We start from the raw sequence: 21,989 nt of genomic DNA, 5'->3' as shown, positions 1-21,989 counted from the left end.
GCCACAAGACAAGAACATCAGATGTTTAAGAGCCGGGAGGGAGGGAGGAAGGAAGGAAGGAAAATAGATGGGGAAGGAGGAGGGAGGGAGAGGTGGAAAGAAAGCCATTTTAAATGCATTCTTCAAGCTGGCCAACAGGGCGGTGAGGGCTTCAAGAGCCACACAATATATGTGAAAGAGTCACATGTGGCTCTTGAACCACAGTTTGGCCACCCCTGCTCTAGAATCTTCTCAACGCAGAGTTGGCAACCCTGCCACTCTGCAATGGAAGCTTTCCGGGTGACCCTCAGCCCACTCACACACCCGTAGCCTCTCCTTCCTGCAGGGACACTGTATGTTTTTATTTGGCCTAACAATCAAGATTTTCTCAACTTTTTTTCTGGACTCCCTTGGTTGTTGTTGTTTTTTTTATTTCAAACTGTTAATACTTCACATTGGTTGTACAAAAGAAAATGCAAAACATGTATTCAAAGAACAGCCGTGCTTTTTGATACGGCAAATGATGAACTTGCTTTATACCTTAAAAGTCTGCCCAACAAAAGGATACCAGCCTTAAAGTTTGAAAGCATAGCCGTACTTGGTTCCCAGTTCGTGAGAACTCCGTTATTAACTGTTCTTTAAATGTTTGCAAGATCTGATTGAACTTTTCCATGTATGGCATTAGTATTACTGAGTTATACCGTTGCTTATTATACGATTCTCTCGTTTCCCTCTGCCAGATAGACTCCGCAGACAATTGGCTCTGGTACATTTAACAAGACAAATTCCTGACTCCCAAGACAACATCTCTTTCTACAGAAACAGGATACGGAGATTTGGGCAAAGTGACAGGGCACTGTGAATTTTAAAAAAGCATTCCATCAAATGTCTTAAAGGATATTTTTGGAAAAGGTTAACATGGCAGTGCTCACTGGTTTCCCGTTTCCAACAGAAGACAAGAAAATGTGGGGAAACAGGGGCAACTCTTTCTAGTTGAACAGTAGGGTTGCCAGTGGTGGATTGGGAAATGCCTGGAGATTTGGGGAGTAGAGCCTGAGAAGTGGGAGTTTGGGAGAGGACAGACCTCATTAGGGTATAATGCCCTAGAGTCTGCCCTCCAAAGGAGCCATTTTCTCCAGGGGAACTGATCTTGGTCTAGGGCAGGGGTTCTCCCGCTCCGGAGGTCCCCAAGCCCGCATTGGGCTGGTGGGGGGATCTCCTTCCAACATTGCTGGCGCGATGATGTCACTCACAAGTGACATCATCGCACCGGCGACATTACGGGCCGGCCGCTCTAGGAGCTTCCGGGAAAGCTCTATGGTTTTCCTAGCCGCTCTAGCCATTTGGGAGGCCGCAAAGGACTTGGCAATCCAATCTTGTTCATCTGGAGACCAACTGTAATTGAAGGAGATCTCCAGGTATCACCTGGAGGCTGGTGACCCTATTTGAACACCGTATCCGCAGCACCAATTAAAACTTGTTTGTTTATCATTTGTTCTCCTAAGGAAATGTTGTTGTTAGAGTAATGGCCGTGGTAGTAGACAGCAGTTTTTTAAGAAGAGAAATGAGATGGATTCATAGAAGAGGGGCTTATCGGTGGCTACTAGCCATGACAACTAAAGAGAACCTCTGCATCCAGAGGCAGTAAACCTCTGGATCCCAGTGCCAGGAGGCAACATCTGGGAAAGAGTCCTTGGCCTCCATGCCTTGTTTGCTGGCCACACCCAGGGCAACTGCTTGGCTTCTGTGTGAGACAGGATGCTGGACTAGATGGACCAGCAGTTTAATCTAGCAGGACCTTTCTCTTGTTCCTGAAGACTAGGAAAGTCTAAACATCCTTGCCAAACTTCAATACTTAATTTTATTTCTTAAATAAGAAAAAGTTCCATCCCGTCTTGCAATTTTAAAAAGGTATCCAAGGTGTCTTACGAACAGATTTCATTTAAATACACGGATGTATAGAATTTTAAACCAGGCCATAGAGTATGGATCAAAAAATCCACAACATTGAGCCAGGGACAGATGGGGATTTCTCTGCAAACCTGAAGAAAAGCCCCAGCTTTGCAGAAAATTCTGAAATTAAAAAATATATATATGCAGAGGGATTGAAATTCTCCAATAACAGAAACAACCAGGGCTTTTCTTTTTAGCAGGAATGCCGTTCCAGCAGGCTCGGCATCCATGGGTGTGGCCTAATATGAAAATGAGTTCCTGCTGGGCTTTTTCTACAAAAACCCTGTGTGAAACAATGGTGATGTCAGGGGGTGTGACCTAATATGCAAATGATTTCCTGCTGGGATTTTTTTTCCCCCCACAAAAAAAAAATGCCTTGGCAACAACAACCAGGGCTCTTTTTGTAACAGGAACTCCTTTGCATATTAGGTCACACACCCCTGATGTAGCCGATCCTCGTGGAGCTCACAGTAGGCCCTGTAAGAAGAGCCCTGTGAGCTCCAGGAGGATCGGCTATATCACGGGGGTGTGGCCTAATATGCAAAGGAGCTCCTGCTACCAAAAAAAAAAAAAGCCCTGGAAACAACACATGTAACTTTAAGAAAAGAATACCCACTGAATTCTGAGATCTCAGGGCCATCTTAGCAACTGCTAGGCTACCACAATAATGTTACCCAGCTTTCGAAGCGCTGGTTTCTGAAAAGCAAATCTGTGGCGGGGGAGAGGGCAGGGATTAGTAGCTGCAACCCTATTGCCTAGTGTGAAATTGGTCATCATTTCTGTGTACAGCATGCTAACCCATGAACTCCTGAGGTGGCTGGAAGTAGCCGGAAAGATGGAGCACTGGGAAGAGGAAGAGCACTAGATGTGTGGCATGCAGACTGACACTCCAGAAAACAGCCACTGGGAAACCACATTTCCAAGTCCTAACAAATTGGCAATTGTCCAGGGAAAGGGCTCTTCTCCTTATCCTTGTCAGGTCCTCTGATGGAGGAGGACTCACAAGGGATGGCCTGGAGGCAACCACAAAAACTCACTACTCATGAAACTCGGATGGGCCGAGTGGTAGGGTTGCCAATCTCCAGGTGGGGACAGGGGACCCCCCTGGTTTGAAGGCCTGCCCCCTGATTCCAGAGTCATCAGAAAGCGGGGGAGGGGAGAGGGAGGGAAATATCTGCTGGGCACTCCATTATTCCCTACGGAGACCGATTCCCATAAGGAATAATGAAGAATTGATCTGTGAGTATCTGGGGTTTGTGGGGGGGAGTGCTGTTTTTTGAAGCAGAGACACCAAATCTTTGGCATAGCACCTGGTGCCTCTCCTCAAAACACCCTCCAAAAGACTGGACCAGGGCGTCCAGTTCTGTGAGCCCCCAAAGAAGGTGCCTCTATCCTCCATTATTTCCTATGGAGGGAAAGCATTTAAAAGGTGTGTGGTCCCCATAAATATGATGGCCAGAACTCCCTTTGGAGTTCAATTATGCTTGTCGCAACCTGGCTCCACTCCCAAAGTCTCCTGACTCCACCCCTAAAGCCCCCAGATATTTCTTGAATTGGGCTTGGCAACCCCACCCAGTGGCCAGCACACAATGCAGCCAGACTTTTCCCAGATACTTTTTCTTTCCACCCCCCCTCTCCCGTGTCTTCTTCCTTCCCCTCTTTTTGTCCATGGCTACCCAGGAGCAGGGACTGCTAAGTACTACTCATTTTTGGGAAGTCCTCCTCACGAACCTTTCCTGGATGGCTTCTCAAACTGGACTGGCTACTGGGAAATGACAGATCTTTCTGGTATTCATCTTGTGATTATCCCTGTCACAGCTCCAAATGTTCTGTAACAAACAAAGCTTTCGGATATAACTGTGGTTATATGTACTCAAAAATGGCACAAGCCTCTGGGCAATCCAGATTCCTCACCCTGTACGGTTTTTCGCGCATCGAGCATATTAGCAATTCTGAAGTTTTAAAAATCTTATTTATTTATTTATTTATTTTTGCTGCCAAGTCGCAGCCAACTCATGGCAACTCTGTAGGGTTTTTAAGGCAAGAGATGTCCAGAGGTGGTTTGCCCGCATCTGCCTCTGCGTAGCAACCCTGGCCTTCCTGAGAGCCAGTTTGACGCAGTGGTTAAGTGCACAGACTCTTATCTGGAAGAACCAGGTTCGATTCCCCACTCCTCCACTTGCACCTGCTAGCATGGCCCTGGGTCAGCCATCACTCTCGCAGGAGTTGTCCTTGAAAGGGCAGACTCTTATCTGGGAGAACTGGGTTTGATTCCCCCACTCCTCCACTTGCACCTGCTGGAATGGTCTTGGGTCAGCCATAGCTCTCGCAGGAGTTGTCCTTGAAAGGGCAGCTGCTGTAAGAGCTCTCTCAGCCCCACCCACCTCACAGGGTGTCTGTTGTAGGGGGAGGGGGAAGGTAAAGGAGACTGTAACTGCTCTGAGATTCAGAGTATAGAGCTGGATATAAATCCAATATAATCGTCGTCTTCTTCTTCCTCTTCTTCCTTAGTGGTCTTCATCCTACTTACCACGTGAGCTCTGGCAAGATTGGGCTAGCCTGGGCTATTCAGATCAGGGCACCAGGGTTGCCAATCCCCAGGTGGGGGCAGGGGATCTCCCGCTTTGGAGGCCCTCCCCCCGCTTCAGGGTTATCAGAAAGCGGGGGTGGGGGCAGGAAATGTCTGCTGGGTACTTCAGTATACTCTATGGAGACTGATTTCCAAAAGTATAATAGAGAATTGATCCATGGGTGTCTGAGGGGCTGCTTTTTGAGGTAGCGGCACCAAATTTTCAGCATAGTATCTGGTGCCTCTCCTCAAAAAAACCCTCCAAGTGTCAAAAAGATTGGACCAGGGGGTCCAATTCAGTGAGCCCCCAAAGGAGGTGCCCCTATCCTTCATTATTTCCCAATGGAAGGAATGTGTTTAAAAGCCATGTGGTTCCTTTAAATGTGATGGCCAGAACTCCCTTCAGAGTTCAATCATGCTTGTCACACCCTTGCTCCTGGCTCCACCCCCCAAAGTCTCCTGGCTCTGCCCCCACAGTTCCCAGATTTTTCTTGGGTTGGACCTGGCAACCCTACAGGGCACTTAGATGTTTATGCCCACATTTCTTCCCTGTTCAGGCCCAAAACAGCATACACTGTTCTCTTCTCCATTTTATCCTCACAGCAGCCCTGTGAAATAGGCTAGATTGAGGGAGAGCAAGGTCACCCATCGCAAGGTGTGGGTTTGAACCTGCCACCTCTGCTAGATCCTTGTCTTTACAGTCTAACCAGTCTAACCACTGCATTGTGTGGGCTCTTTCACAGATGCTGATCACATCAGGAATAGGTCTTCCACATTCCCATCCACAGCCAACCCTAGACTGTCTGACATCCTAGGCAGGGCAAACTTCTGGCACCCGCTCTGCACTCGTAATGTCACCAAATCACATAGGGGGCGCCCAATTCGATGCCCCCAGAAGGCTGGCGCCCTAGGCAACCACCTAGTTTGCCTAGTGGCCGGGCTGGCCCTGCTGCTTGGCCATGTATGGGCCATGGAGGAAGTTTTTTTTCTTAACTAATACAAACTTGCATTCTCCAGCTTTGGAGATTTTGGCCAATGCTGCTCATGCTTTCAAAGAGCTTAGTTTGTCGAAGCTGAGATAGTCTGTGTTTTATACCCAGCACCATGCTCTGTGCTTCAAAGGCATTCACAGGCCCAAGTATGATTCGACTGGTCTGGTTTTCATTATTCATGACCTCCATCCCAACCCAAACTTTGATCTGCCTTGCTTCTTCTAGCATTTGTTGCTGCCTGCAAACATGCTTAAAACTGATCCTGGTATAACCCAGGGAGTAGCCTGGTGCCCTCTGTTCTCCCTGTTCTTTGGGGGTGTCCAGGTTAAAGGTCTTGCCCAAACTGCCACTTGAGTAGAAATCCAGTACATCTCAGCAGGGGTGAAATTCCAGCAGGAGCTCCTTTGCCTATTAGGCCACACACCCCTGGTGTAGCCAATCCTCCAAGAGCTTACAAGGCTCTTTTTTGTAAGCTCTTGGAGGATTGGCTACATCAGGGGTGTGTGGCTGAATATGCAAAGGAGCTCCTGCTAGAATTCCACCCCTGCATCTCAGTATAGTTTTGTTGACATGCATCAATTAAGTTGGCGTAACTGTTTAAAAATCCCACTGCATGTGAATTTTTCCTTCTTGCTTCTCCTCCTTCTAAATTAGATATAATTGCACTTGGATTTTTTTTTGGGGGGGGGGGGAGGAGAATTCAAGCTTGGCCAGGCCTGCCTCCTTTCTGCAAACTGGATTAGAGTTCAGGGCCTTTACTCATTGCAAACTATGAATCTAAACTGGGATTAATTGAAGATTTGCTACCCCAGTTCTTGGGAAATAAAGGATACTGCTGTGAATTGGAGATTGATAAAATCAGGAATGGTTAGGGCGAAGGGTGGGGCCGCGGATCGGAGACAGAGCATCTGCTCTGCTTGCAGAAGGTCGCAGATTCAGTCACTGGTAACTCCAGATAAAATGGCCAAGCAGCAGGGCCAGCCCGGCCACTAGGCAAACATTCCTATTCTTATTCCTGAGGATTTATTTGTGGGTTGGCGTCGTTCGTTCTTAAGATACATTTGGAACAAGGGCTTATCTAGAATAGGGTATGCAACTTTTATTCGTTCTTAATCCTCAGGTGGTCTGGCTCTTCCGGATCTGCATAAATTTTATGAAGCTGCCATTTTAGGAGGCCTTGTCAGATACCATGATGCTGATTTAAATTCAGGCTGGAAGGTCCTAGAAGATACCTATCTAAATAACAAATCGTTTCAATCTACATTATGGGAATTTCCAAAGAAGAGACCTCCTAATATCTCCTCCAACCTTTTCCTTAAAGCTATTTTTCAGATTTGGGACAAACGCCGCCTCTCTTTAGCCCCTCCTATGTCTCCACTATCTCATTTTATGGATGTTTCTTGGTTTCAACCGGGGTTTTTTTACAAGTCTTTTCCAATTTGGAAAAAATATAATCTTTATAGGTTTGTGGATATTTTGTCCAATGGAAAAGTGCTCGACAAAAAATCTTTAGAAGAGAAAACTGGTGGGACAAAAATCCCATGGTTTGAATACTTGCAAACTAACAACTTGGTGACATCACTCTCAAAGAAATACAATTTCAATCGACCTCTTACTTTCTTTGAATCCTTGCTACAATCTCCTTTTTTAAAGCGGAAGGGACTGATTTCATTTATCTATAAGGGTTTGCTAGACATTGATGCTGTTGATTTGTTATCCTATCAAGAAATTTGGCAAAGGAATAGTTCAATTAATTTTCAGGAGGATGTTTGGCAACAAATCTGGTCATCTCCTTCGTTTGTTTCAAAATCATTGAATATACAATTACAAACTCAAAAAATTTTGTTCCGGTGGTATTTAACACCTCAGAGATTAAGCCATATGGCGATAAATCAATCCTCCAAATGTTGGAAAAATTGTGGAGAGGTGGGCACATTTATACACTGCTGGTGGTCTTGCCCGAGGGTGCAGTCGTTTTGGGCAGTAATTGTGGCAAAAATCAAGGATATCACGGGCTATAGTTTACCCTTAAGATTGGAACTCATTTTGCTTGACTGTTGGAAAGGTATTTCTATTACTGCTCTCAATAAATCCCTGATATCCCTGTTACTAGCTGCTGCTAAAATGGTGTTAGCCCAATTTTGGAAATCTCCCAATATTCCTCCAGTTAAAGTCAGACAATACTGACTTTGATGGACCAAGGGTCTGATTCAGTATAAGGCAGCTTCATATGTTCATATGTTCTTGTATAATTCTTCTGTGTATTCTTGCCACTTCTTCCTGATCTCTTCTGCTTCTGTTAGGCCCCTACCATTTTTGTCCTTTATCATGGCCATCTTTGCCCGAAACGCTTCCTTGATTTCTCCAATTTTCTTGAATAGATCTCTTGTTCCTCCCATTCTATTATTTTCCTCTATTGCTTTGCATTGATCCTTCAGGAAGGCCTCCTTATCTCTCCTTGCAGTTCTCTGGAAATCTGCATTCAGTTGGGTGAATCTTTAGTTTTCACCTTTGCCTTTTGCTTTCCTTCTTTTCTCAGCTATTTGTAAAGCCTCATCAGATAGCCACTTTCCTTTCTTGCATTTCTTTTTGTTTTGGATGATGCTGATTGCTGCCTTCTGTACAATGTCACAAACCTCCATTCATAGTTCTTCAGGCACTCTATCAACTCTAGTTCTTTAAACCTATTCTTCACCTCCACTGTATATTCATAAGGGATGTGATCAAGGTCAAACCTGAATGGCCTAATGGCTTCCCCAGTTTTCTTCAGTTTAAGCCTGAATTTTGTGATGAGTAGCTCATGATCTGAGCCGCAGTCAGCTCCAGGTCTTGTTTTTGCTGACTGTAAGGAGCTTCTCTATCTTTGACTGCAGAGTATATAATCAATCGGATTTCTGTGTTGCCCATCAGGTGATGTCCACATGTAGAGTTGTCTTTTAGGTTGTTGGAAGAGGGTATTCGCTTGTTCTCTTGACAAAACTCTATTAGCCTTTGCCCGGCTTCATTTTGTTCTCCACGGCCAAACTTGTCAGTTATTCCAGTCATCTTTTGACTTCCTATTTTGGCATTCCAGTCCCCTATGATGAGGAGGACATCTTTTTTTGGTGTTAATTCTAGAAGGTGTTGTAGATCTTCATAAAACTGGTCCACTTCAGCCTCTTCTGCATCAGTGGTTGGGGCATAGACTTGGATTACTGTGATATTGAATGGTTTGCCTTGGAGTAGCCTACAATCTCCTTTGCCCCCCCCCCCCACAACAGACATCCTGTGAGGTAGGTGGGGCTGAGAGAACTCTTACAGCACCTGCTGTTTCAAGGACAACTCTTGCAGGAGCTATGGCTGACCCAAGGTCATTTCAGCAGCTTCAAGTGGAGGAGTGGGGAATCAAACCCAGTTCTCCTAGATAAGAGTCCACGCACTTCACCAGTACACCAAATTGGCTCACACAGAGGTAACGCTGGTTGGAAAGGAGAAGGCCTTGAGGGACAGTGTTCTCCCCACTCTTGATGGAGTTCAACTGACCCTTGATGACTCAATTAAAAGCCTTGAGGTTATACTGGATTAATGCAGTTGTGAAAAACATTTTCTACCTACTTAGCTTAGCCTGTAAGATGGCCCCTTACTTTGATACAGCCAACCTGGACACCTGGATCCACGCCACAGTAACATCAAGACTAGACTTCTCTAATTCACTGTAGATTGGTCTCCCCTCAAAGTCAATTCTGAAACTCAAGCAGCATACATATTTCTCCTATTCTACAGACACTCCATTGGCTGTGCACGAGTTACTGGACTCAATTTAAGGTGCTGGCCATCACGTACAAATCCCTTCATGGCCTTGGCCCCTATTATCTACCGCACCATCTCTCCACACAGGGCTTTTTTTTGTAGCAGGAACTCCTTTGCATATTAGGCCACACCCTTCTGATGTAGCCAATCCTCCAAGAGCTTATAGGGCTCTTAGTACAGGGCCTACTGTAAGCTCCAGGAGGATTGGCTACATTAGGGATGTGTGGCCTAATATGCAAAGGAGTTCCTGCTATAAAAAAAGCCCTGTATGCTCCTCCATGACAGCTTCACTCATGTCAGCAGGGGCTTCTGCAGGTGGGTTACATCAGCAATTGCCCATACACGGGATTTTTCCATTCTGGTTCCTGCCTTATGGAATAGCCTGGCCAAAGAGGTCAGGACTAAGGAAAGCTCTCATTCTTCTGGCTTTCCACAAACTATGATGAACTGAAATATTCAAGGGGGCCTTTTCTGCACAGGCAACAGAGCTGCACTGTACAAAATGGCTTACAAACTTACTCGGATAAATGATTAGGGATGGTGGTCTATCCTGTGTGTGGAGCTTATTGTAAGAAGGATCCTATTTATGTAATTTTTGCACTGTTTATTGGGTTATGCTAATACTTATATTCTGTTTCAGTTCCTTCTGGTTGATTCCAAACTTCTACAGTCACAACACACTGTTTCCTTAATGTCCTGCTTTGTTAGAGTTGCCAGATCTCAATGACATGCTGGCAGGGGGTGGGAGGGAGCCTTCTGGGAGTGAGGCAGGATTCTGCCCCTAAATGGTGATGTCCCAATGTGATGACATCACATGGAAGTGACATCATTTTGCCAGGGACACACCATGCAGCGACACTGGTTTGAGGGCAAAAATCTATGGTAAAATTGCCCTCAAACTACAGAGTTCTGCCCACCCCCAAGCATGATGTTATTGTGTTGGGAACGTCCCATGTGACATTGCTGTCTGGGGGTGGGTTCTGTCTGGGGAAGCCCCCTCAGTCCAGGCCCATAGCTACAGTGGAGGGTAGGAGGGGCCAGGTCCATTCTCTCAACCCCCCCTTCCAATTATATGGCCCCTCCATTGGAGGGCCCCTAAGCTGTCCCCTTTGCTCCCCACCACTCTGAACAAGGAGTAGCATTGCTGCAGATATTTTTGCTTTTTTCTCTCCCCTTCCCTAACACAGCTTGCAAAGTGTGTGTGTGTGGGGGGGGGAACAGTCATGAGGTCTCTGTCTCTCTGAGAGAGGGGCACATAAAAAAGGGGTGGGGGGAGCAGAGCTGCTGTGACTGCCCAGGTGAAGGGGGGGTTAGCATGTGGAACTCAAGGCAGCTTGCAGAGCTGAAAGCCCTGGGCTGCCTAACCGGGTGGCCCCCCCAGCCCCCCCCCCCAAATAACAAATCCTGCTATGGGCCCCACCAAACATGAAATCCTGGCAACAGCCCTGCCCTGGAAAATGGAATATGGAAACCCTACGTTTTATTGACTGTACTGACTCCCTCTGTGTGATCCACCTTGAGTCCCTGCAAGAAAGGCGGACCATGAATCAGGTAAATAAAATAAAATACATAGGAGACCAACTTTTAGAAGCTGCATCGCAAGGATACCAAAGCCTGACTTGCGCCTATCAACAGGAGAGTGCTACTTGGGACTGCCAGTGTTTGAAATAAAAGCACTCCGGCGTCTTCTGCGAGTCCCTGACTGTTCGACGAGAGCCTCGTACAAAAGGGCTTCCGCATAATGCTGAGATTTGTTCCCCAGCTGCATCCTGTCTGAGGCAAAGGGAACCACATGCTGCCCCAAGGCCATGAGCGGCACAGCAGCTGCCATAGGGACTCATTCAAGCCGGGTGTGGGTTGATAAAAATAAAAGACAGGTGCCTAGGGACAGGGCCTCAGCTCTCCAGCCCACGCTCTGCTCCCACTGACATAGGCATTAATGAGCATGTTCAGCCTGGAGAAGAGGCGGCTGAGAGGTGATACAATCACCATCTTCAAGTACTTGAAGGGCTGTCATATAGAGGATGGTGTGGAATTGTTTTCTGTGGCCCCAGAAGGTAGGACCAGAACCAGTGGGTTGAAATTAAATCAAAAGAGTTTCTGGCTCAACATGAGGAAGAACTTCCTGACTGTTAGAGCAGTTCATCAGTGGAACAGGCTTCCTCGGGAGGTGGTGGGCTCTCCTTCCTTGGAGGTTTTTAAACAGCCTAGATGGCCATCTGATAGCAATGAAGATCCTGTGAATTTAGGGGGAGGTATTTGTGAGTTTAGAGCGGTTCCTCAGTGGAACAGGCTTCCTCGGGAGTTGGTGGGCTCTCCTTCCTTGGAGGTTTTTAAACAGGCTAGATGGCCATCTGATAGCAATGAAGATCCTGTGAATTTAGGGGGAGGTATTTGTGAATTTCCTGCATTGCGAAGATGACTAGATGACCCTGGAGGTCCCTTCCAACTCTATGATTTTATGAATGGACTGCTGGCCTGAGGAGAACTGCCTGGGCAAAAAGAGAAGAAATAATTTTAATTCCAGTTTTCTCTAGATGCAAGTGAACAAGGTTCACTTTGCAAATAATCGAGAAGATTATACCACATTAGCCAACATGGTGTAGTGGTTAAAGAGTCAGAACTAGGAACTGCAAGAGACACATGTTTGAATCTGTTCTGTGCTATGGAAGCCCACTGGCTTATCTTGGGCCAACATTCTCCACTTAGAATCACAGTGCAGGAAATTCATAACTACCTCCCCAGCACATACCCCCTGCTCCACACAGGGCTGGCCTGTGGGTCCCTGGAGCCCTAGGCAGGCGCCCCCCCCCCCCAGCACAGTGCTCACCTGCCTGCTCCCTCCCTCCCCCCTTCCTTTACCATTTGCTGCATGCATCCCTCCCCTCCACCGCTGCCGTGGCTGCTGCTAGCCCCCTCCGGCCTGCCCCACCCCCTCCGGCTCATCACTAGCCCCTGTGCTCTCCGGTCAGCCGCTGAGCTCTGCTCACTCTCCCTTCCTCCTGCACCACTCGCCGCTCACCAAACTAAGGCCCGTTGGCTACTCACAGCCTGAGCATTTTGACTCAACAAAATGCGCAGGCACGGGCTGCAACGAGCAAGCAGGCCTTAGTTTTACTCGCAGTGAGCAGCGCGGGAGGGAGGGAGAGCGAGTAGAGCTCGGCGACCGGCCAGAGGGTGCGGAGGGTGGCGGCGGGCTGGAGGGGATAGTAGCTGCGGCCACGGCAATAGCGGTGGCAGCGTGGGGGGGGGGGAAGAAAGGCGAACTAAGTGCTTGCCTGGGGCGCCAGGGGGGGGCCCAATTTGCAGCCCCCTGCCTCCCGACCACCTAGTTTGCCTAGCAGCAGAGCCGGTTCCACCCAGAAGATGGCAAAAACCTCCTCCAGGACCCTTGGCCAAATTGGCCTGGAGAAAATTGCTGACTTACCCCAAAGTTGGAAGCGATCAGCATTTCCCTGGGCATGAAAGAAAGGGCCATGAGAACTAAGTACTGATGCAACCCATCCTGCCCTCCTCATTTGTGGTGTGCTCTTCTTCCTTGAAGGTTTTTAAACAATGGCTAGATGACTATCAGACAGCAATCCTGATCCTCTGAACTTAGGGGGAGGTATTTGTGAATTTCCTGCATTGTGCAGGGGGTTGGACTAGATCACCCTGGGGGATCCCTCCCAACTCTATGATTCTCATGATCTGCCTAAATTCACAGAACCAGTCTTGCTATCAGCCATCTAGCCTCTGTCTGAAAACCTCCAGGAAGGAGAGCCCACCATCTCCAGAGGAAGTCTGTTCCACTGAGGAACCATTCTAACTGTCAGGAATGTCTTCCTGTGCTTAGCCAAAAACTCACACTACATAACCAACATTACAGTTGTGAAGAAAATGATGTAAGCCACTTTGAGTCTTTACTGGGAAGTATACTCTGAAGTGAATAAATCACTGAAAACCAAGAACCCTCCTTCCCCCAAAGGAGTACACTTCACTTTACCACATAATGCATGGAACAAATATAAGAGAGCTTTTATCTCAGGTTGCCAGCCTTACACTGGGAAATTCCTGAAGATTCGGGAGTGGAGTCTGCTGAAGGCAGGGTTTGGGGAGGGGAGGGACATCAGAGTCCACCCTCCAAAGCTGCCATTTTATCCAGGGAACTCTCTTATCTGGAGATCACCAGTAATTCCTGAGGACTTCTTGGCCCCACCTTGAGTCTGGCAACCCTACTTTTACCACATAAGGGGCCTCCTATTAACCCCCGCCCCCAATCTCCCAACAGACGTGAGATACAGAATAGAGAGGAGCTGTTAGTTGTTTTCAAGAGAACTACTTCAAGAAACATAAAATCATGCGTGAGATGGACAAATTAACTAAAACTTTTAAAGATCTAGATATATTCAAAAAGGAGTGGAAGAAATTTAAAAGATATATGGAGAAAGAATGGAATATAAAAAGTCATTGGACAATTTTTTAGTAGTAATGAGAGAAGAAAAATATTGAACTTTGATTGGTTAGTGGTACCTTTATAATTGAATTTAAATTTACAACTTCGGGGAAGTCAAATATTGGAGGGAGGGGGGGTTGAAATATCATATGGGTTAGTATAGAAAAGAGACAATTAATTACTGTAACCATATGTTATTAATAAATTGTTAAAACACAAGAAACTTAAAATCATGCCACAATTTTTTTTTGGGCGGGGGGGGGGGGCGGGGTAGCCAGTCATGTTGTTGCCAGTCATTCTGGGAAGAAATGCTGACATTCTTCCTTCAGTTTTTCTCCCTCAAAGTTGTTAGCATTATAGCCTCTAACCCCTTCTCAGCCAAACATCCAGAAGCCACCAGAGTGGATAAATGTCATCTTCTTCCTCTCCACCCACCCACTGCAGGAATGAAGGACAGTTAAAGCCCCCCTGCTTTCTAATCTAGGCATCTGGATGCTCTCTTCCCCAATGCACACACACACACCCATCTCCCGCTGTCCCTTCTCCCCCAAAAACACAAACTTTTAAAAACCCCACTGCCAGCCAAGCAAGAGCTTCGAAGTGCTCACCCTCCTCAGTCGGTTGCGCTCAGTGCCAACTAAATGGGAATATCGTTGATGCGGGAAAGGGGGTGTGTGAAAAAAGGATTATCTGGCTGGCTCTAATAATACAGGCTGATCCCAGCTTCGTCATAAGCCTCTTTTCCTTGTCCGGAATCAGCAACACAATGTGGGCTGTTCCGCCACAAGTATGATGTACAGGGAGAGTTGAATGGAGAAATGCACAATTGCTCAGTCAACATGACTCATCTCGTCTAGAGAGGGGCACGTTCCTGATGAAGTCGCAACCTGATAACACAATTCATTTTCTATTTTTAGGTTTCCTGTGGGTTTAAAAGAAAAAAATCTTCCTGCTTTTAATACAAAAACAGCAGGCCAATCATAATACTATGGGTTGATTCACAAGTGTGTGTATGTGAATCTCCTGTTACAGGGATGGCAAGTCAAGATAGGGTGCGGAGGCACAAACCCTTCCCAAAAGCACTGAAATCTCCTCTCTAAGCAAAGAAGCCAAAGATTTAGGCTGTAGTCACACATGCTATATAATACAGTTTCAATCCACTTCCAGTGCACTTTCAAACTGCATTTTGCCAGTCTGCACAGTAAAATCCAGTTGGAACGTGCACTGAAAGTGGTTTGAAACTGCATTATTTAGCATGTGGGACTGCAGCCCCAGATGAAGTCCTCAGAAAGAAGCATCCAAGTCACCTCCAGGAAGCCCCTCTAATATGTGGGAGGAGCCCAAAGAGACTGGGTCAGCTCTTTCGCCTGAGGAAGCAGTCCTTCCTTCTTCTTCAAACTCTGAAACACCCAGCCCAAGAGTGCTGTAGCCCCTGTGATATCACCTAAGTTGAAAAACTCATTTATGAAAGAAGCAGAGCTTGCATCTAGATCTCTGTGCAGAAGCACTTAAGGCTTCAAGTTTAACTACAGTCCTTTGTTGGAACATTGGCTCTCCAGGGTTTCAAGGCCTTTCCCGTCACCTATTGCCTGGCCCTTGCAGCTGGAATTGAATCTAGGACCTTCGCACCCAAAGCAGAAGTTCCTCCACTGAGCCACACACCCCAGCTCCCAGAAGGCCTCTCACAACCAAAGGCCCCTCCCTCTTTCTTTTCACGTGCTACATGATTCCATAAAGTGAAGGAACTGCAGCTGGCACCTTTCTTCTGTAATATTATTTTCTTGCTCAAATTCTTAATAGGTTAGGGCTCAATAGTTCTGGCATTCATAAATGATTTAAGGCTTTGGGTAGCCAGTGCCAAACTGGCCAAGAACAACTTCTTCTTATCGATTCCCAGGTCCTAGTGATGCAAAGATGGGAATGAAACAAACTTGTGAAGAACCTAAAGTCCATAGGGAATACGAATACCCACAAGCTCCTCCTGGCTTATTTTAAGACAAACATCAGTGTGAAGAACACAAGGACCTGGAAAGGGCATGCAGACATTTGGTGCAGAGCTCAAGTCCTGCAAAGCTCTAGAGAAGCCCTCCTCCACAACACACATTAATGACCAGTTCACATCTGTTTCTATGTTTGTAATTCTGCAGAAATCCTTGTTTTCCCCCACCCAGGCCAAACTTTCAACCAAAAAGAATTCCCCGTTTTCCAGAAATTAAGCCTTTTTAACATTGGCTGCGGTTCTAGGTAGTAGAAGCGCTTAAAAGATTTGGCTACTGGCAAAGGGGAGAAAGCTTTTTAAAAGATTTTTCCTAGATCATGGGTTGAATCCTATGACAACTTTCACTAAGTCCTCCTTCAACAACAACAACAACAACAAAAAAGACTCATCCTCAGTTCTTGGAGATGGTAGAGAGCGGTGGATGGCGGTCATGGCACCATCTTGAGATGAGTGGCAGCAATGAAGCCCCCAGACCAACAGTCCAGCGACCAACAGTCCAGCAGGGCGCTTCCCCCTCCCTGCCACATTACCAACAAAATGGCCTGCGATTGTGCCACACGGCAATGCAGTGAGGGCAATGCCAGGAGGGCATCAACCCTCAGGTATGGCCCAGGGCTGGCCCAATATGCTCAAATGTTGGTATTTTACAAAAAGTTCTAAGGTTCTAGTAATGCCTTGTAGTAATAGTAATAACATAAGGTACTAAACTTAATCAAGGAAATTACGGTGTACCTTAAGATAGTTTATGTTAAGAAACGGCTTCAACTTTAGTCATAACAGTTAAGGTAGTCAGTTAAAGCTATCTAGACTAGACCAAGTAATTATTTTGAATCTGATTCAAATGTTTGTGGTAATTATTATCACCTTTATTGGTAGGTAGGTATATACTTAGGGCTTTTTAGCAAAAAAAAGCCCAGCAGGAACTTATTTACATATTAGGTCACACCCTGACACTGAGCCAGCTGGAACTGCGTTCCTGTGCATTCCTGCTAAAAAAAAATCCCTATATATACTTAATTAGTATGCAGAAATATACTTAATTACCGTATTTTTCGCTCCATAAGACGCACCTGACCATAAGTTTTTAGAGCCGTTTGTGTGAATTTAGTTTTGCCTAGTTTTTAGAGCCGTTTGTGTGAATTTAGAGGCATTTGTGTGAATTTTTTGCAGTATTCGCTTCTTAAGATGCACACACTTTTCCCTCCACTTTTTTTGGGGGGGGGGGGGAGTGAGTCTTATGGTGCAAAAATACAGTAGTTGTTAGATTAGTTATGACAAGAAGAAAGGGTAGCAATGCGCCTCTTGAGGAAGAATATGCAAATTTATCTATGCAAAATATTAGAGAGTCCTCTTTCTCTCAAGATTCTAGAAGTTTGAGACCCACACCCTTTCTAAGAGTGAGTCTAGACTTAGAACTGGAAATAAAATCAAGCATTTGGATAGAACTGTTCAACCAAAGGGGGGGGAGCAGAAATACTATAACATTTCCAAGAACCAAAGGGGGGGGGAGCAGAAATACTATAACATTTCCAAGAAGTAAAAGAAGCACAACCGATCCTTTTGCAATTCAAAGATAGATCTGAAACAGTGGAAAAAACTATAAAATCTAATAAAATAGTGCTGAGTGAAAGTGATGATAAAATAGAAGAAATGGACAAACAATTTGAACATCTGAACAAGAATAGAAGAACTCCAATAAAAAACAAGAGGTCTCAATGAAAAAATAGAAGACGAGGACTTGAAACAATACCGGAAGGATTTATTTAAAGGCCAGGCTAGCCTGATCTCATCAGTATTCAGAAGCTAAACAGGGTTGGGCCTGGTTAGTATTTGGATGGGAGACCACCAAGAAAGGCCAGAGTTGTGATGCAGAGGCAGGCAATGGCAAACCACCTCTGAATGTTTCTTGCCCAAAGGGATGCCATAAGACAACTGTGACTTGACAGCAAAAACACACACACCAAAAAAAAACCCACCAATCATCCTAGGTTCAAGTTATCTAGGCTCTCAAACATCTGATGTTTATTCCATGTGGCTCTTACGTTAAACAAGTTTGGTTGCCGCTGCTCTAGGATTTCACTGACCTCCAGAAAGAGAGGCAAAACCCTATAGCGCGGTGTTTCCCATTTGGTGGGTCGGAACCCACTACCGGTCCTTGCTCATTTCGCAAGAAAAGCCTCCGCCAGCTCTGCCCCAAGCAGCCTTCGGGCAATCGTCAGCTAAAGACGACATCTGCGTTTACACAACAAAAGAAGTGCTTTGCGTCAAGATCGATCCTCTGGGAAGTTCTCTTTCCCTCTCCCTCCGGAGATGGCAAAGGGCGATCTTGAATGGCTCCCTTGCAGCCCACAAGAAACTTAATTGAGTTCGGGAAGCTTGCTGCTGGGCAGCAGCTTCTCTCACTTGTAGAAGCAAAAATGTAGAAGGGAGCTGGGCAACTGGCTGCCGACACCGATAAGGGAGGCGAGCACGTCTGCAGCTCTTTTCATCAAGAAGTAGCTGCCTTAGCCACAGCAAGAAATCTAAGGCAGAGGTGTCAAACGTAGGACCCTTCCCCCAACTCCCCTTCCCATTAAATAGCTACAGGACTCAAACTTTCACAAACTGCAACTTTCAGCAATCAAATGCTGCCCTCGGCAACTTTCAAAGAGAGGGTGAGACAACCTCTGCTGGGCTTCTTTGAACCACTACTTGTGCGTAGGAATGGTTGAGAGGGGCAGAGGTAAGAGGGGAAGGAGGGGGAGGCGGCAGTGGCAAAGGAGGAGGAGGAGAAGCAAATGCAGAGGAGCATCCCTGACTCGTTCCTTCCCAGGGGCCATACAGCGAGATCACTAAGAAGGAAACCGAGCCCCGCCCCCTGAATTTTGGAGCCGCTATAGTCAGGAAGGAAGGCAAGAAGAGAAATGCAGGAGTTTGTAAGGTTGCCAGCCACTGCTGCTGTTTGCCCCTTTTGCTTCTGGGACTGGTCGCGGGGGAGGGTCTTTTTCTTGCACACATCCCCACCTCTCTCTCTCTCTCGCTCTCTCTCAATGCCAGAGCCCTTGGGTACAAGTTGAAGTTGCAGCTGTTGCACCTCCATCCACTGTGAAAAGCCCTCTGTGTGTGTGTGTGCATGACAGAGGGAGAAAGGGAAAGGCCAGGATGAATCTCTCCCAGTCTTGCAACAGCAGATTTGAGGGAAAAGGGAGCTGGGCTCAGGGCTGATCTGGCAAAGCAGTTCAAAATGGGGTCAGTTTGTTTGCACCGGTCAGAGATGCCTGGCGAGAGGAGGCAGGTCAGTAGGGCTGCGCTGGTGTTTGTGCACTTCCTGGGTGGAGAACTGTAGGTACGACTTCCAGAAATCTCCCGCTTGCTTTGCTTTCCTTTCCTTATCTCAATCCAGCCTTCCTTCTTCTCAAGAAAAAGAACCAGCTGCTTTGGAGTCCCATGCCTGGACTTTTGCAGAGTGGGGAAGCCCTTAGCTGCCTCTTCCCACAGCCTCCCAGCTAGTTCTGGCTGCACGGGGTCCTGATATCCACAGAGGGATATGTAAACACAGGGAGGTGGTGAGACTCCTGAGGCAAAAGAGTCACTTCTAACTGCCGAACGTGGAGTGCTTTGTTCAAAGTCCTCTTCTCTTAAATATATTCTCTGTTAAGGGGGAAACTAGCACACCTGCAGAAAGCCCTGAGCCTGCTTCGGCAGGGAGGGCGGGATATAAATACGAAGAATAAATTAAAAAATAAATAAATTGACTAGAACCTCTCCCTTCCGTTGGAGCTGGCAGTCTTAAAGACTCTTAAGTAGTGCTCCTTTTCTTTGCAAAAGTGACCCAAGGGGTATTCTTCCTCATCTTAGAGCAGTCAGTACAGTTGTGGGATCAGACCGCACTTTAATGGGCAGTGTTTCCAAGTCTGCCTATCTCTGCTGTGGACTAAGCTGACCTAGCTGCTTGCCTCAGTTTTTGCCTCTGTAAAATGGGACTAGTAGAAGCTGGCTGCATTTGTGTGTGTATGTCAGGGGGTAAAGCTCTTGGCAGAGAAACTGCTGTATACTGTGGGCAGGGATGCTTACTAAAAGTGCCTCCTAGAAAGGTACCAGGTTTACTTTCAGGAAAATATTATCCAAACCCCTCTGCTAGCAAGCCTCTTTTCTTGTCATTTGGCTTAATTGTTAGCTTACTGCAGAATATCTTAGATTCAGGTGGGCAGCTGTGTTGGTCTGAAGCAACAGAATAAAGAAGTAGAATGAAGAAATGCACATGCACACAAAAGCTATACCCAGAATTAAATTTGTGGGTCTTAAAAGTGCCACAAGACTCACATTTTTTCCCAATATAGACTGCTGTGTGGGGTATGTGACCAAGTGATCACTTTGCTTCTGGGGACCATTGGTCTCATAAATTAATGGTATAAATTAGCTTCCAAGCCTGTATTGGAAACCACCTTTGGTTTCTTCTGAAGTGACATCACTTGTCCCTTGACCTGAAAGTGACACAACTGTACCCCCAAAGTCTCCCGGCTACACTTCTGAATTTTAGGGGGCCACGAAGGAGAAGTGTAAAAATAACCGAGCCACAGGGGAAAAAGTTTGGGAAACCCTGCTATAGCGTCAGTGACATCACATCTGGGCTTTAGCCAGAAACAACATGAGTCATGTTCCTTTTTATCATGCCTCACCTCCCAAAGTCTAATATCTGTGGTTATCAGTGAAATCCTAGAGTATAAGTAATACCATTTACAGGTTTGAGCCAGAAGTCACATCAATTACATCTTATCCCTCCCCCATCCACATTTTCTCTCACTGCTCACTTGCGCAACAGCAGGAAAAAAGGTGCTTCGGCAGGTGTTTGCCTGCCAAGGATGGGGAAAATGGCCACCAGCTCATCTACTATGGTCATAAAAAGTGTTTCTCGTTCAAGTAGAGCTTCCCTTTTCAAACAGTGGTTACCGGTACACCAAGTACCAGATGATGCAGAGGTTAATAAGTCTATTGAGAAGGGTTTTTTAACACATGCACACAAACACCTGCAGGACATTAAGATTCCACACCCCCAAAGAGTATAGGAAGGAGCTGCAGCTCAATGGTAGGCATCGTTGTTTTACAGGCAGACAAGTACCACTTCCAACTCCCAGCATCTCCAGGGACACAAAAGATCCTGATGTGACACTCTGGAGAGTAGAGAGGATTGACTTTGCTAGACTAGTGGTCTCCACACAAGACAGGTTCATTCAAGAAAGGGCCATGGCTTCTTGCTAGAGGAGGAGGAAGAGGAGAAGAAGAAGACACACACAACAGACACCCTGTGAGGTAGGTGGGGCTGAGAGAGCTCTTACAGCAGCTGCCCTTTCAGGTACAACTCTGCGAGAGCTATTGCTGACCCAAGGCCATTCCAGCAGCAGCAAGTGGAGGAGTGGGGAAACAAACCTGGTTCTCCCAGATAAGAATCTGTATACTTAACCACTACACCAAAAGGTTCTTGGATGCTCCAGTTAAATGAATCGGTAACAAGTGATGTAAAAGACCTCCACCCAAGACCCCGGAGAGCCTCTGCCAGCCAGAACAGACAGTACTGACCTTGACATACACAGTTTTGTAGATTCTTGTGTTTTGAATCTTTCACTCTAGTATCACGAAGTAAACTGCTTTAGAAACAAAAAAGGGATTTTCCAAAGCAGCCCGGGGGGGTCTCTTTTTCAAAGGAAAAAACCTCACTGAGGACACCATTCTCTCAATCCATCAGACGTATTGCAAAGCCTTTTGAAGCCCACACTGTCCAAAGAATAAAGATGCTCCTCCAAACACAGGAAGTTTTCTGCATTCAAACTGTAAAATCTGCTTAAAAGCTTACTGTAAGTGCATGAAGCAGCATCCAAACTGACGACTTCTGCCGAACCCCAAGAAATCAGGCACGGAGACTGACCATAGGTATCAGTAGCTGGACCCTAGGAGGGAATAAAAGGAAAGGTATTCTAGTCATATGAAAACAAGAAGTGCAAGGAGGTAGATTTACGAATTGTTCAGGTGAGATTTACGAATTGTTCAGGTGAAGTTTTAGGGATTGTCCATAAAATGCTAATTGCAGCCTCATGCAGCTCAGTTTGGCTCAGGCCATGCAGGGAAGGGGGGGCGCTTCACCCTTGAACTTCAACTTTCCTTTCCCCACACAAAACCAGCTCCACAGAACTATTTCGGTTCCAAAGAGAGGGAAAGTCTCTTCCGTTCTCCTTCAAAATGCTACCAGCAGAGCACGAAAGCTGGGTCCAAACAGAAAAACTGAGTAAGGAAACCAAA

General features: G+C 46.3%; 1 protein-coding gene across 1 annotated transcript in view; it reads right to left on the bottom strand.

The window, feature by feature from the left end:
• Window positions 1-21,636, bottom strand: part of LOC132587984 (A-kinase anchor protein 13-like) — an 80,333-nt gene extending 58,697 nt beyond the window's left edge. Inside the window, exon 1 of the mRNA XM_060260417.1 lies at window positions 21,547-21,636. The gene's annotated coding sequence lies outside the window, so the exon portion shown is untranslated. The remainder of the gene's footprint in view (window positions 1-21,546) is intronic.
• Window positions 21,637-21,989: the final 353 nt, after the last annotated feature.

Source organism: Heteronotia binoei, chromosome 19, assembly GCF_032191835.1.
Source record: "Heteronotia binoei isolate CCM8104 ecotype False Entrance Well chromosome 19, APGP_CSIRO_Hbin_v1, whole genome shotgun sequence".
Lineage (NCBI taxonomy): Eukaryota > Metazoa > Chordata > Lepidosauria > Squamata > Gekkonidae > Heteronotia > Heteronotia binoei.
Note: the sequence above shows the minus strand (reverse complement) of the source record. Positions and strands in the feature narration are given on the sequence as shown.